Here is a 13,910-nt window from a genome sequence, read left to right on the forward strand (position 1 = left end):
TGATTAAATGGTACCTAACGCAAGGAAACAGAAAGAGGGCTCAGAAATTCCAATCCATTGATTCCCTTACAGAAGGCCACCCTGGGGTATCGAGGGGTAAGAAAAGCTACAGGTATCTCTCCCCAAACCACGGGCTGATATCATCCAATTATGCCTCACTCACCCCCACACACGCATGCACACAAGGAACATGCACAGTTCGTATCAAGTTCTATTGAAAAAGGTTTCTTGGAGAAAATATTGTACTGTTGGCCACCTTTCTCTCTCAGGCACTGCCAGCAGATCAAGACAAGACAGCACCCTGTGTCCCTCTAATTAACTAACATTTGCAATCACCAGCATACATCCTGGAGGATGCAGTTAGTGAGGTTGAGGAGGTGGCAGAAGTGAAGAGGAGCAGGTGAAAGTATCGCAAGAGGAGCAAGTGATAGTGTCACGAGAGGAGCAAGTGATAGTGTCACGAGGAGCAAGTGATAGTGTCACGAGGAGCAAGTGATAGTGTCACGAGGAGCAAGTGATAGTGTCACGAGGAGCAAGTGATAGTGTCACGAGAGGAGCAAGTGATAGTGTCACGAGGAGCAAGTGATAGTGTCACGAGAGGAGCAAGTGATAGTGTCACGAGAGGAGCAAGTGATAGTGTCACGAGGAGCAAGTGATAGTGTCACGAGAGGAGCAAGTGATAGTGTCACGAGAGGAGCAAGTGATAGTGTCACGAGAGGAGCAAGTGATAGTGTCACGAGAGGAGCAAGTGATAGTGTCACGAGAGGAGCAAGTGATAGTGTCACGAGAGGAGCAAGTGATAGTGTCACGAGAGGAGCAAGTGCCAGTTCATCACCATCAAACACCTCTGTTCCTGACATTGGGCAGCCATGTCTGTAGCTAGTAGGCAAGATGATATAGCTGGCTATGCTGAAGAATGCAGTTGTTTCATGCATCTCTGGGCAGTACATTAGCTGATCATGCAGATGATGCCTGTGCTAGAATGAAAGGAGAAGGAACTCACAAAAGTTCAGTAGGTGGGTACCCTTGTCTGCCACTGACGGTGCCAGACCAATTGTCATCCCACTGATTTCAGTAGGATGAGCATTGGCTAGGTTCGACAGCAGGTGGGCGATTCGCTCAGGCAGATTACCATCCAGGCGGCGAGGGTAAAAATTACCCCGAACTGTGGCCAGGAGATTTATTTGAGTTTTATAAATTCTAAACAGTTTTGATGGACTGAATAAAGACTCTTTACTCTGGTCAGGGCGTCAGTGACGAGGGGGTGATCCAATTTAAAATTGATACTAAGAGAATGCGGAGAGAGGTTAAGTGAAATCTCCTAAAGCAGAAATGCATTGCCAGAGGGAATGGTTAAGGCAGAGACCTTTTAAGGGAAAATTGGATAAATATTTGAAGCAGGGCTACAGCAAGAGAGCAGGGCAGATTGTTCTAGTAAGGAGCTGGCACAGATATGATGGGTTGAATGGCATCCATATGTGCTGTACATCTCTCTGATTTTGTGACTTTTTCCCTGCTCTCTGCCAGTATTGTTCTAATCCACCCACTGGGAGTGCGCAGGAGAATCACAAGGTGCAGGAGAATCACAGGCTCCACTGACCTACTGACTTCCCCTTCCTTCATTCTATGCTAGGCAACTCCCAAGAGCAGCGTAGTTGAGATCAGGAACTTGTGTAGAGGGGGTTGTTGTCACTGTGACTCTCTATTGATTAGTGCCCTGTATTGGTACTCTAATACGCTATCTTAGCATATCCTGAATGCTGTGTGTGTACTTTATTTAACACTACCTTAAACATCCAATTCCTCCACCACTGGCACGCCATGGCTGCAGTGTGTACTATCTACAGGATGCACTAGAGTAACTCATCAAAGCTTCTTCGACAGCACCTCCAAAACCCGCAAGCTCCACCACCTAGAACGTCCAAGGCAGTAGGTGCATGGGAACACCATCACTTCCAAGTTCCTCTTCAAGTCACGCACCATCCTAACTTGGACACATATCGCCGTTCCATTATCATCGCTGGGTCAAAATCTTGGAACTCCTTACCTAACAGCATTGTGGGAGCACCTTCACCACACGGACTGCAGTAGTTCAAGAAGGCGGCTCACCACCACCTTCTCAAGGGCAACTAGGGATGGGCAATAAATGCTGGTCTTGCTAGCAATGCACATATCCCAAGAATCAATAAACAAAACTCCTGGACAATGCAGGGTGGCAATCATGATGCCCAAATAATTTGACTGAAATATACCATCTGCAGGCTGACCTGGTGTGGGTGAAGCAGCTGCCTTTAAATATTCCTCAGACCACTGGGTTGTGCCTTCACTGGATAGGGAGCAACGTTCCCCCTAATTTTAAATTTGGATACGTGGTCCCTTTAACGGGCTGCGCGGCCCATTCATAGTTTCACGCATGTGCGGAATTTCACATTTCACAGGACCGGCAGACAGCTGCGCGGCCACACAGCCACTGAGAGCGAAAGTTGATAGGCAGGTACCTGTCTGCGACAAGGACAATTCTTGGCCATATTTTCGTGGGGCCAATTTGTTTGTACTCGTGTATAATTTTCTCTTTATCCAGCACGATCATAATTAGATTTGTGTTTGGGATCTTCTCTCATAAGTCAGTAAACTCTAGCTGGTGCATGTTGATTTGAGATTAAATTGGTAGTTTATTTGGTAGAGACTTGAGCACATAATCTTGGTCGACATTACAGCGCAGTACTGAGGGAGTGCTGCACTGTTGGAGGTGCCGTCTTTCGGATGAGTCGTTAAACTGAGGCCCCTTCTGCCCTCTCAGGTGGGCGTAAAAGATCCCACGGCACTATTTGAAGAAGAGCAGAGGAGTTCTCCTGGTGTCCTGGCCAACACTTATCCCTCAACCAACATCGCTAAAAACAGATTCTGGACATTATCACATTGCTGTTTGTGAGACTTTACTGTGTGCAAATTGGCTGCTGTATTTCCTACATTGCAACAGTGACTACACTCCAAAAAAAAAAAACTACTCAAGCGCTTTCAAACGTCCTGAGGTCCTAAAAGTCACAATAGAATTGCAAGTTCTTTCTATTTCTTTAATTGTTCCTTCTCAGAACCATGCTGGTAGCTGTGCTGTGCTATGCCAGGTTACCTCATATCACCTTGGTCCTACATGCTGAAGTAGGCCTGAAATGAAAAATGACAGCTAGGAAAAGGCCCACTGCTCCATCCAACCTGTCCCATAAATGTTACTCCTCCTGGTAAATGGAAGTACGATGCTACTGATGTCATGTTTTCTTATTGAGAAATTGATGTACAGGGCTGCCCCACTTGGCAGGGACCATACAGTTTGAAACGAGTCAGAGATGGGGTTGCCAGCTCTGGTTGGGTGAATTCCTGAAGGTTTTATCACAAGGTCTTCTGTCTCAAACTGCCCTGCCCCCACACTCCCACCATTGGTGCTTGCTCCAGGCTCACTGCCTTCCCATGCCCATTGCAAAGCGCATAGACTCTTTGTTACCCAATTAGATTCATCTTGATTGTTAGCCAAACAGCATTTTTTCAGCACCTCCAATATTTTTACAACTAATAACTGTTGAAAGAACATTTTTTTTATTGCCCCCTATGATTTTTCTCCCGGGTTGCTCGCAGCAGTGTCCTGCAGATTAACCTTCAATTCCTGAAGACTCCAGGACAATCCTGGAGGGTTGGCCACCCTAGCAGGAGAGAAGATGCGGTCAATCAGGAAGCGTTGATTTTGTGAACAGTAAACATGAGTTTTAAAGCTAGGAGGAAGAGAAGTTTTATCGTCTTAAGGTCCTGGGAAAAATGAATTTGAATTGTGTCTTAAATGATAAAATGCTATCATAAAACTGCCTATCTGTAATGATCGTTGGGAAGATAATTTTTACAAGCAGGACGCATTTCTGTAAAGGGGTCTTACTGCAACTTTTACCTGTCTGGAGTTACTTTTGGGAATGTTGTAGACGGGTGGCTTGTCTAGACAGGTGGTCTATCTGCACAGATGATGATCACCTGGCCTATAATGTTAGGCCTCTCAGGTGTTGATTACAGAAAGTATTGCAGCAATGTCCTTTCTGCTTTTCATTCGCCTCAGTTCTGTCTTGTTTGCCAACTTAACATGGAAGGAAAGAGTCAATCCAACACCCACACACCTAGAAAACCAAGCAATATATTACCTTCTTCACTGGTGCTTGTGTGTAGGAATAATTAAAGATCCTTTACTTTTCACGATGAAGTATGCAGGAGACATGTTAACAGATGCCTTTTCTATCCAAATGGAAGGGCATTGTAACATCAGCAATTTAGACTATAAAGTACAGCCGGCACAATGTGACTATAACATGTGGTACAAGATTATGATAATCGCTCAAGTTCATCATCATGTATTTGCAAAGATTATTTGGACAACTAAAATGAGTTATTGTAGATAAACGTCGAATACTTAATAGTCTGTGGCCAATTAGCTTTGCTAAGAATTTATGGGCTGTCAAATAATTGTTTAATAAAGGCTGCCAAGATTTTTTTCCCATGAGAGATTCTTAGTCTAAGAGTTGTTTTTTCAGTTACCAGGCATGTGTGTAAACTTGCTTATTTTAGAATTGCTTTCCCAACTGCTAGATAGAAACATTTGGATATATAAATGTATTTATCTGAAAGGAAGTGATCTAAAGATCACCACAAAGTGAGTTTGTTATTCTTTCATTCATTATCACTTAGAAAACAAACTTCCATTTGTTTAACCCATTTACAGTAAGAAAGAAAGACTTGCATTTATATAGTACATTTCATGACCTTGGGACATCCCAAAGCTCTTTACAGCAACTGAAGCACTTTTTTTTGAAGTGTAGTCACTGTTGTAATGTAGGAAATGCAGCAGCCAATTTGCGCACAGCAAGGTCCCACAAACAGCAACGTGATAACAACCAGATAATCTGTTTTAGTGATGTTGGTTGAGGGATAAATATTGATCCCTCAATATTTAAAAGGGTGTAAGGACAATCCTAGTAACTACAGGCCGGTCAGTTTAACATCAGTGGTGGGTAAAGTTTTAAAAACAATAATCAAGGTAAAAATTAACGAGCACTTGGAGAGGTTTAAGCTAATTAAGGAGTGCCAACATGGATTTGTAAAAGTGTTTGACTAATGTAATTGAATTTTTTGATGAAGTAACAGAGAGGATTGATGAAGGGAATGCAATGGATGTTGTCTATATGGATTTTTGGAAGGCATTTGACAAAGTACCACATAGAAGGCTGGTTAATAAAATTGAGATTCATGGAATAGGTGGGTCAGTGGCAGCTTGGATAAGGTATTGGCTTACGGTCAGAAAACAGCGGGTTGTGGTAAATGGCTGTTTTTCAAACTGGAGGATCATAGACAGTGGTGTCCCCCAAGGGTCAGTGCTGGGGCCACTGCTTTTTTTGATATATATAAATGACCTGGATATTGGAATACAGAGTAGAATTTCTAACTTTGCCGATGACACCAAACTTACATAGAAACATAGAAGATAGGAGCAGGAGTAGGCCATTTGGCCCTTCGAGCCTGCTCCGCCATTCAATGAGATCATGGCTGATCATCCAAATTCAGTACCCTGTCCCTGCCTTCTCCCCATATCCCTTGATCCCTTTAGCCTCAAGAAATATATCCAACTCTTTCTTGAATATATTTAATGAACAGGCCTCCACCGCCCTCTGTGGCAGAGAATTCCACAGGTTCACCACTCTCTGGGTGAAGAAATTCCTCCTCATTTCAGTCCTAAATGGCTTACCCCTTATCCTTAGACTATGACCCCTGGTTCTGGACTCCCCGGCCATCAGAAACATCCTTTCTGCATCTAGTCTGTCCAGACCTGACAGAATTTTATAGGTTTCGATGAGATCCCCTCTCAATCTTCTAAACTCCAGTGAGTATAAGCCCAAATGACACAATCTCTCCTCGTACGTCATTCCTGCCATCCCAGGTATCAGCCTGGTGAATCTTCGCTGCACTCCCTCCATGGCAAGAACGTCCTTCCTCAGGTAAGGTGACCAAAACTGCACACAATACTCAAGGTGCGGTCTCACCAAGGCCCTGTACAACTGCAGCAAGACATCCTTGTTCTTGTACTCGAACCCTCTTGCTACGAAGGCCAACATACCATTTGCCTTCTTAACCGCCTGCTGCATCTGCATGCTTACCTTCAGCGACTGGTGCACAAGAACACCCAGGTCTCTTTGCACTTCCCCTTCTCCCAATCTATTGCCATTCAAATAATAATCTGCCTTCCTGTTTTTGCCACCAAAGTGGATAACCTCACATTTACCCACATTATAGCGCATTTGCCATGTTTCTGCCCAATCACCCAACCTGTCCAAATCGTACTGGAGTTTCATGACATCCTCCTCACAGCATACCCTCCCACCCAGCTTTGTGTCGTCTGCAAATTTGGAGATATTACATCCAATTCCCTCGTCCAGATCATTAATATATATTGTGAACAGTTGGGGTCCTAGGACCGATCCTTGCGGTACCCCACTAGTCACTCCCTGCCACTCGGAAAACGACCCGTTTATTCCAACTCTTTGCTTTCTGTCCGCCAACCAGTTCTCTATCCAAGTCAATACCTTGCCCCCAATCCCATGTGCCTTAATTTTGCACGCTAACCTCTTATGCGGGACCTTATCGAAAGCCTTCTGAAAGTCCAAATACACCACATCCACTAGTTCTCCCTTATCTATTTTACCAGTTACATCCTCAAAAAATTCCAGTAGATTAGTCAAGCATGATTTACCTTTTGTAAATCCATGTTGACTTTGTCCGATCCTGTCACTGCTTTCCAAGTGCTCTGCTATTACATCTTTTATAATGGACTCTAGCATTTTCCCCACTACCGATGTCAGGCTTACCGGTCTATAATTCCCCGCTTTTTCTCTGCCACCTTTTTTGAATAGTGGGGTAACATTAGCTACCCTCCAATCCATGGGTACTGTTCCAGAGTCTATCGAGTTCTAGAAGATGACCAGCAATGCATCTACTATTTCTAGGGCCACTTCCTTAAATACCCTGGAATGTAGATTATCAGGCCCTGGGGATTTATCGGCCTTCAGTCCCATCAATTTTCCTAACACCATTTCCCTACAAATACTGATTTCTTTCAGTTCCACCCTTTCATCAGACCCTATGTTCCGTGGTATTTCTGGGAGGTTATTTATGTCCTCCTTTGTGAAGACAGAACCAAAATATGTATTTAGTTGGTCTGCCAATGCTTTGCTCCCCATTATAAATTCCCCCGATTCTGACTGCAAGGGACCTACGCTTGACTTCACCAATCTTTTCCTCTTTACATATCTATGAAAGCTTTTACAGTCAATTTTTATGTTCCCTGAAAGCTTACTCTCATATTCTATTTTCACTTTCTTAATTAATCCCTTTGTCCTCCTTTGTTGAATCCTAAACTGCTCCCAATCCTCAGGATTATTGTTTTTTCTGGCCAATTTGTATGTCCTCTCCTTGGATCTTATGCTATCCCTGATTTCCCTTGTTAGCCACGGTTGAGTCACCTTTTTTGTTTTATTTTTATGCCAAACTGGGATGAACAACTTCTGTAGTTCATCCATTCAGTCTTTGAATGTTTGCCATTGCCTATCCACCATCAACCCTTTGAGTGCCATTCCCCAATCAATCCTACCCAACTCGCTCCTCAGACCATCGTAGTTTCCTTTATTTAAGTTGAGGACCCTAGTTTCTGAGTCAACTACTTCATTCTCCATCTTAATGAAGAATTCGATCATATTATGATCGCTCCGACCCAAGGGGCCTCGTACAACAAGATTGCTAATTAATCCTTTCTCGTTACATAATACCCAGTCTAAGATGGCCTGATCTCTGGTTGGTTCCTCGGCATATTGGTCCAGGAAACCATCCCGTAAACACTCCAGGAATTCCTCCTCCACAGTATTGTTACTAATTTGGTTAGCCCAATCTATATGTAGATTAAAGTCACCCATGATGACTGCTGTGCCCTTATTGCACGCTTCTTTAATTTCCCTTTTAATGCCATCCCCAACTTCCGCCTTACTGTTTGGAGGTCTATATACCACTCCCACTAATGTTTTTTTCCCCTTAGTATTTTTCAATTCTACCCATACAGATTCCACCTCATCAGAGCTAATATCCTTCATTACAATTGTGTTAATCCCTTCTTTAACCAGTAATGCTACCCCTCCTCCCTTTCCTTTTTGCCTATCTTTCCTGAATATCGAATACCCCTGGATGTTGAGTTCCCAGTCTTGGCCGTCCTTGAGCCACGTTTCCGTAATCCCAACCAAATCATATTTGTTTACCTCTTATTTGCGCAGCCAATTCATCCACCTTATTACAAATGCTCCTCGCATTAAGACACAAAGCCTTCAGGCTTGTTTTTTTAACGCTCTTAGACCTATTAGAATTATTATTTACTGTGACCACGTTTGATTTAAACCGTTGATTTCTCTGACTGCCACTTTTGTTTTTCTCCTTCCTATCTTTTGCTTTTATCCTTGTTTCCCTTTCCTCTGTCTCCCTGCTCAGGTTCCCAACCCCCTTCCATTTTAGTTTAAACCCTCCCCCACAGCACTAGCAAACACTCCCCCTAGGACATCGGTTCCAGCCCTGCCCAGGTACAGACCGTCCGGTTTGAACTGGTCCCACCTCCCCCAGAACCGGTTCCAATGTCCCAGGAACTTGAATCCCTCCCCCTGGCACCATTCCTCTAGCCACGTATTCATCTGAAGTATCCTTCTATTTCTACTCTGACTAGCACGTGGCACTGGTAGCAATCCTGAGATTACTACCTTTGAGGTCCTGTTTTTTAATTTACCTCCTAACTCCCTATATTCCGCTTTTAGGACCTCATCCCGCTTTTTACCTATATCGTTGGTGCCTATATGCACCACGACAACTGGCTGTTCACCCTCCCCTTCCAAGATGTTCTGCAGCCGCTCGGAGACATCCTTGACCCTTGCACCAGGGAGGCAACACACCATCCTGGAGTCTCGTTTGCGGCCGCAGAAACGCCTATCTATTCCCCTTACAATTGAATCCCCTATTACTATAGCTCTACCACTCTTTTTTCTTCCATTCTGTGCAGCAGAGCCACCCCTGGTGCCAGGAAGTTGGCTGCTGCTGCCTTCCTCTGATAAGCCATCCCCCCAACAGTACTCAAAGTGGTATATCTGTTGGAGAGGGGGATGGCCACAGGGGACCCCTGCACTACCTGCCTGCGCCTAGTACTCTGCCTGTTGGTCACCGTTCCCTTTCTTCCTGTCCAACCTCTACCTGCGGTGTGTCCAACTCCGTAAACGTGCTATTCACGATGTCCCGAGCATCGTGAACGCTCCAGTATGCATCCAATCGCAGCTCCAGCGCCGCAATGCGGTCTGTCAGTAGCTGCAGCTGGGTGCACTTCCTGCACACGTAGTTGTCAGGGACACAGGAAGTGTCCCTGAGTTCCCACATCTCGCAGGAGGAGCAGATCACAGGGCTGGGCTGCCCTGCCATGACTTACCCTTTAATTAATTGAGTTTAAATTAAATCAATCAATCCCACTAATTACACTACAGTTAAATAGTTTACCAACAGTCCCCGCTACACCAGAGAGACCTTAGAAACTATAAAACAGAGTTAAAGTTTTAAAAAAGAGAGAAATACTCACCAACTAATCACTTACCTGCTTCCTGCTGACGTCACACTTGGATTACTTTTTACCTCTCTCCCGGAACCTGGATTGGTGATCCCTCGCAGGTCCGCTGCCTCTCCGGGCTCTGGGCCTCGCTGCCTCGGGCTGCTGTTTAAGTACCTCCGCCGCCTCTGGTGATCCCTCGCAGGTCCGCTGCCTCTCCGGTCTCGGGGCTCTGGGCCTTGCTGCCTCGGGCTGCTGTTTAAGTACCTCCGCCGCCTCTGGTGATCCCTCGGACTCTTTCCTCTCCAAAGTTCTTGAACATGGTGTCGCCTTCCAAATCTGTGCCCATCTTTCCCGCAATTCCATGTTTGAATTCCTCCTATCAGGTTTCCGCCCTTGCCATAGTACTGAAACGGCTCTCATCAAAGTCACAAATGACATCCTTTGTGACTGTGACAAAGGTAAATTATCCCTGCTCGTCCTTCCAGACTTGTCTGCAGCCTTTGGCACGGTTGACCACTCTATCCTTCTCCAACGCCTCTCCACCGTCGTCCAGCTGGGTGAGACTGTACCGCCTGGTTCCATTCTTATCTATCTAATTGTAACCAGAGAATTACCTGCAACGGCTTCTCTTCCCGCTCCTGCATCGTTACCTCTGGTGTCCCCCAAGGATCTATCCTTGGCCCCCTCCTATTTCTCATCTACATGTCGCCCCTTGGTGACATCAGCTGAAAACACAGCCAGTTTCCACATGTACGCTGACGACACCCAGCTCTACCTCACTACCTCTTCTCTCGACCCCTCCACAGTGTCTAAATTATCAGACTGCTTATCCGACATACAGTTCTGGATGAGCAAAACTTTTCCCCAATTAAAGATTGGGAAGATCGAAGCCATTGTTTTCGGTCCTCGCCACAAACTCCGTTCATTAGCCTCTGACTCCATCACTCTCCCTAACATCTGCCTGAGGCTGAACCACAGTGCTCGCAACCTTGGTGTCATATTTGACCCTGAAATGAGCTTCTGACCACATATCCGCAGCATAACAAAGACCGCCTACTTCCACCTCCGTAACATCGCCCGTCTCCGCCCTTGTCTCACCTCATCCGCTGCTGAAACCTGTTAGATCCGTGATTCTGAGAGTATAATGTTTTCAAATAACTACACGGATGCTGTAACTTAGCAATCAACAGGTGTTTACTGGAGTAGGGTAGTCTCAAGACTGGGGGTACAGAGGCATGCTCAAGGCTTATATACAGGTGTGGTCACTGCCGGTACTACAGTATACAGGAGCTGTAAAAGTAGTTCTCTCTTAAAGGTACATACACTACAAAACCCTCATGCATGCCTTTGTTACCTCTAGACTTGACTATTCCGATGCGCTCTTGGCTGGCCTCCCACATTCCACCCAACGTAATCTTGACGTCATTCAAAACTCGGCTGCCCGTGTCCTAACTCGCACCAAGTCCCGTTCGCCCATCTCCCCTGTGCTCACTGACCTACATTGGCTCCCGATTAAGCAACTCCTCGATTTCAAAATTCTCATCCTTGTCTTCAAATCCCTCCATGGCCTCGCCCCTTCCTATCTCTCTAATCTCCTTCAGCCCCACAACTCCCCGAGATATCTGCGCTCCTCTAATTCTGTCCTCTTGAGCATCCCTGATTATAATCGCTCAACCTTTGGTGGCCGTGCCTTCTGTTGCCTAGGCCCTAAGCTATGGAATTCCCTGCCTAAACCTCTTCGCCTCGCTACCTCGCTTTCCTCCTTTAAGACGCTCCTTAAAAGCTACCTCTTTGACCAAGCTTTTGGTCACCTGCCTTAATTTAACCTTATGTGGCTCGGTGTCAATTTTTTTGTCTTGCAATACTCCCGTGCAGCGCCTTGGGCTGTTTTACTACGTTAAAGGCGCTATATAAGTACAAGTTGTTGTTATCAAAATAATAATAAATACTAGTTGATCTACCCTGGTATTGCACACAGAGAGCCAAGATCGAGTGCAGTCTTCGGGTGAAGCGGGGTATTTGGACCAGGATGTGAAGACGTGCAAACATGCCCGTGTAAACTTGTTGTGCTGTAATTACACTTTCCTGCCAGTGATGACACTGATAGGGAAAGTACGTAGTTACAGCCTGACACATTTTACATGGGAAGGTACCATTATAAATGTGGACGTAAATATTGATAATGGGAACAAAAGTGCAAGCAGCTGTCGGATTTTTAATATATTATAGATAAATGATTCTTGCATTTAAGTGGCATCTTATATCTTTGAAATATCTCAAAGTGCTTCAACGTGCATTGACTGTCGTTATATGACAAGGTTGCATAGAGTAGGTTTGTATTCCCTCGAGTATAGAAGGTTAAGGAGTGATCTAATTGAGGTGTTTAAGATGATCAAATGATTTGATAGGGTAGATAGTGAGAAACTATTTCCTCTGGTGGGGAGTCCAGAGCAAAGGGGCACAATCTTAAAATTAGAGCTAAGCAGATCTAATCCGGCCAATTACCGCCCAATCAGTCTACTCTCAATCATCAGCAAACTGATGGAAAGTGTCATCGACAGTGTTATCAAGCGGCACTTACTCACCAATAACCTACTCACTGATGCCTAGTTTGGGTTCCGCCAAGACAACTTGGCTCCTGAACTCATTACTGCCTTGGTCCAAACATGGACTAAGGAGCTGAATTCCAGAGGTGAGGTGAGAGTGACTGCCCTTGACATCAAGGCAGCATTTGACCGAGTGTGGCATGCAACAAGACCTGGACGACACTCAGGCTTGGGCTGATAAGTGGCAGGTAACATTCGCGCCACAGATGTGCCAGGCAATGACTATCTCCAACAAGCGAGAGTCCAACCACTGCCCCTTGACATTCAACGGCATTACCATCGCCAAATCCCCCACCATCAACATCCTGGGAGTCACCATTGACCAGAAACTTAACTGGACCAGCCTCATAAATATTGTGGCAACAAGAGCAGGTCAGAGGCTAGGTATTCTGCGGCGAGTGTCTCACCTCCTGACTCCCCAAAGCCTTTCCACTATCTACAAGGCACAAGTAAGGAGTGTGATGGAAAACTCTCCACTTGCCTGGATGAGTGCAGCTCCAGCAACACTCAAGAAGCTCGACACCATCCAGGACAAAGCAGCCTGCTTAATTGGCACCCCATCCCCCACATTAAACATTCACTCCCTCCACCACCGGCATACCGTGGCAGCAGTGTGTACCATCTACAAGATACACTGCAGCAACTGGCCAAGGCTTCTTCTGCAGCACCTCCCAAGCCCGTGACCTCTTCCACCTAGAAGGTCATGGGCAGCAGGTGCATGGGAACACCACCACCTCCAAATTCCCCTCCAAGTCACACACCATCCTGACTTAGAAGTATATTGCCGATCCTTCATCGTCGCTGAGTCAAAATCCTGGAGCTCCGTCCCTAACAGCACACAGACTGCAGCGGTTCAAGAAGGCCGCTCACCACCACCTTCTCAAGGGCAAATACTGATGGGCAATAAATGCTGGCCTTGTCAGCAACGCCCACATCCCATAAACGAATAAAACAAAAGTGCAGATAGAGGGAAAGGGGGGAGCAGGCAGGAAAGATTGAACAAGCTGGAGCTCTTTACTCTAGAAAAGAGAAGACTGAGCAGTGACCTGATAGAGGTCTTCAGGATTATGAAAGGGTTTGATAGGGTAGACATAGAGAAGATGTTTCCACTTGTGGGCGAGACCATAACTAGGGGCCATAAATATAAGATAGTTACTAATCCATTCGGGAACGCAGGAGAAACGTCTTTACCCAGAGAATGTTTAGAATGTGGAACTCGCTACCACATGGAGTAGTGGAGGCGAATAGCATAGATGCATTTAACGGGAAGCTAGATAAGCACATGAGCGAGAAAGGAATAGAAGGATAAATTGATGAGGTTAGATGAAGCAGGGTTGGAGGAGGTTCATGTGCAGCATAAACACCAGCATGGACCTGTTGGGCCGAATGGCCTGTTTCTGTGCTGCAAATACTTTGTAATTTTTAACTTGTTTTGTGGGGGCAGCCTCATAAATGGGGCAATTTTGTTTGCAATAGAGCAGCCTAATTTAACACCCAAACAATAATTACATAGTGCAACCTGTGTTTATGTGAAGCCGCAGGTCTGTGAGTGCAGGGTTGTGGAAGATTTTCATCTTTAAATCCAGTGACAGCAGCATTGCATGCTGTTAAATCAGATACAGCATGAGGCAGATGCACAGTGAGGGCTTACTTCACAT

General features: G+C 45.5%; 1 protein-coding gene across 5 annotated transcripts in view; it reads left to right on the forward strand.

Annotated features, from left to right (window-relative positions):
* The window catches only part of LOC147117753 (catenin delta-2-like), a 1,234,825-nt gene that overhangs the window by 997,200 nt on the left and 223,715 nt on the right, over positions 1 to 13,910 (forward strand). The window lies entirely within an intron of this gene.

This window comes from Somniosus microcephalus, chromosome 5 (genome assembly GCF_052327205.1).
Source record: "Somniosus microcephalus isolate GS21.2 chromosome 5, FLI_Smic_1.0, whole genome shotgun sequence".
Classification (NCBI taxonomy): Eukaryota; Metazoa; Chordata; class Chondrichthyes; order Squaliformes; family Somniosidae; genus Somniosus; species Somniosus microcephalus.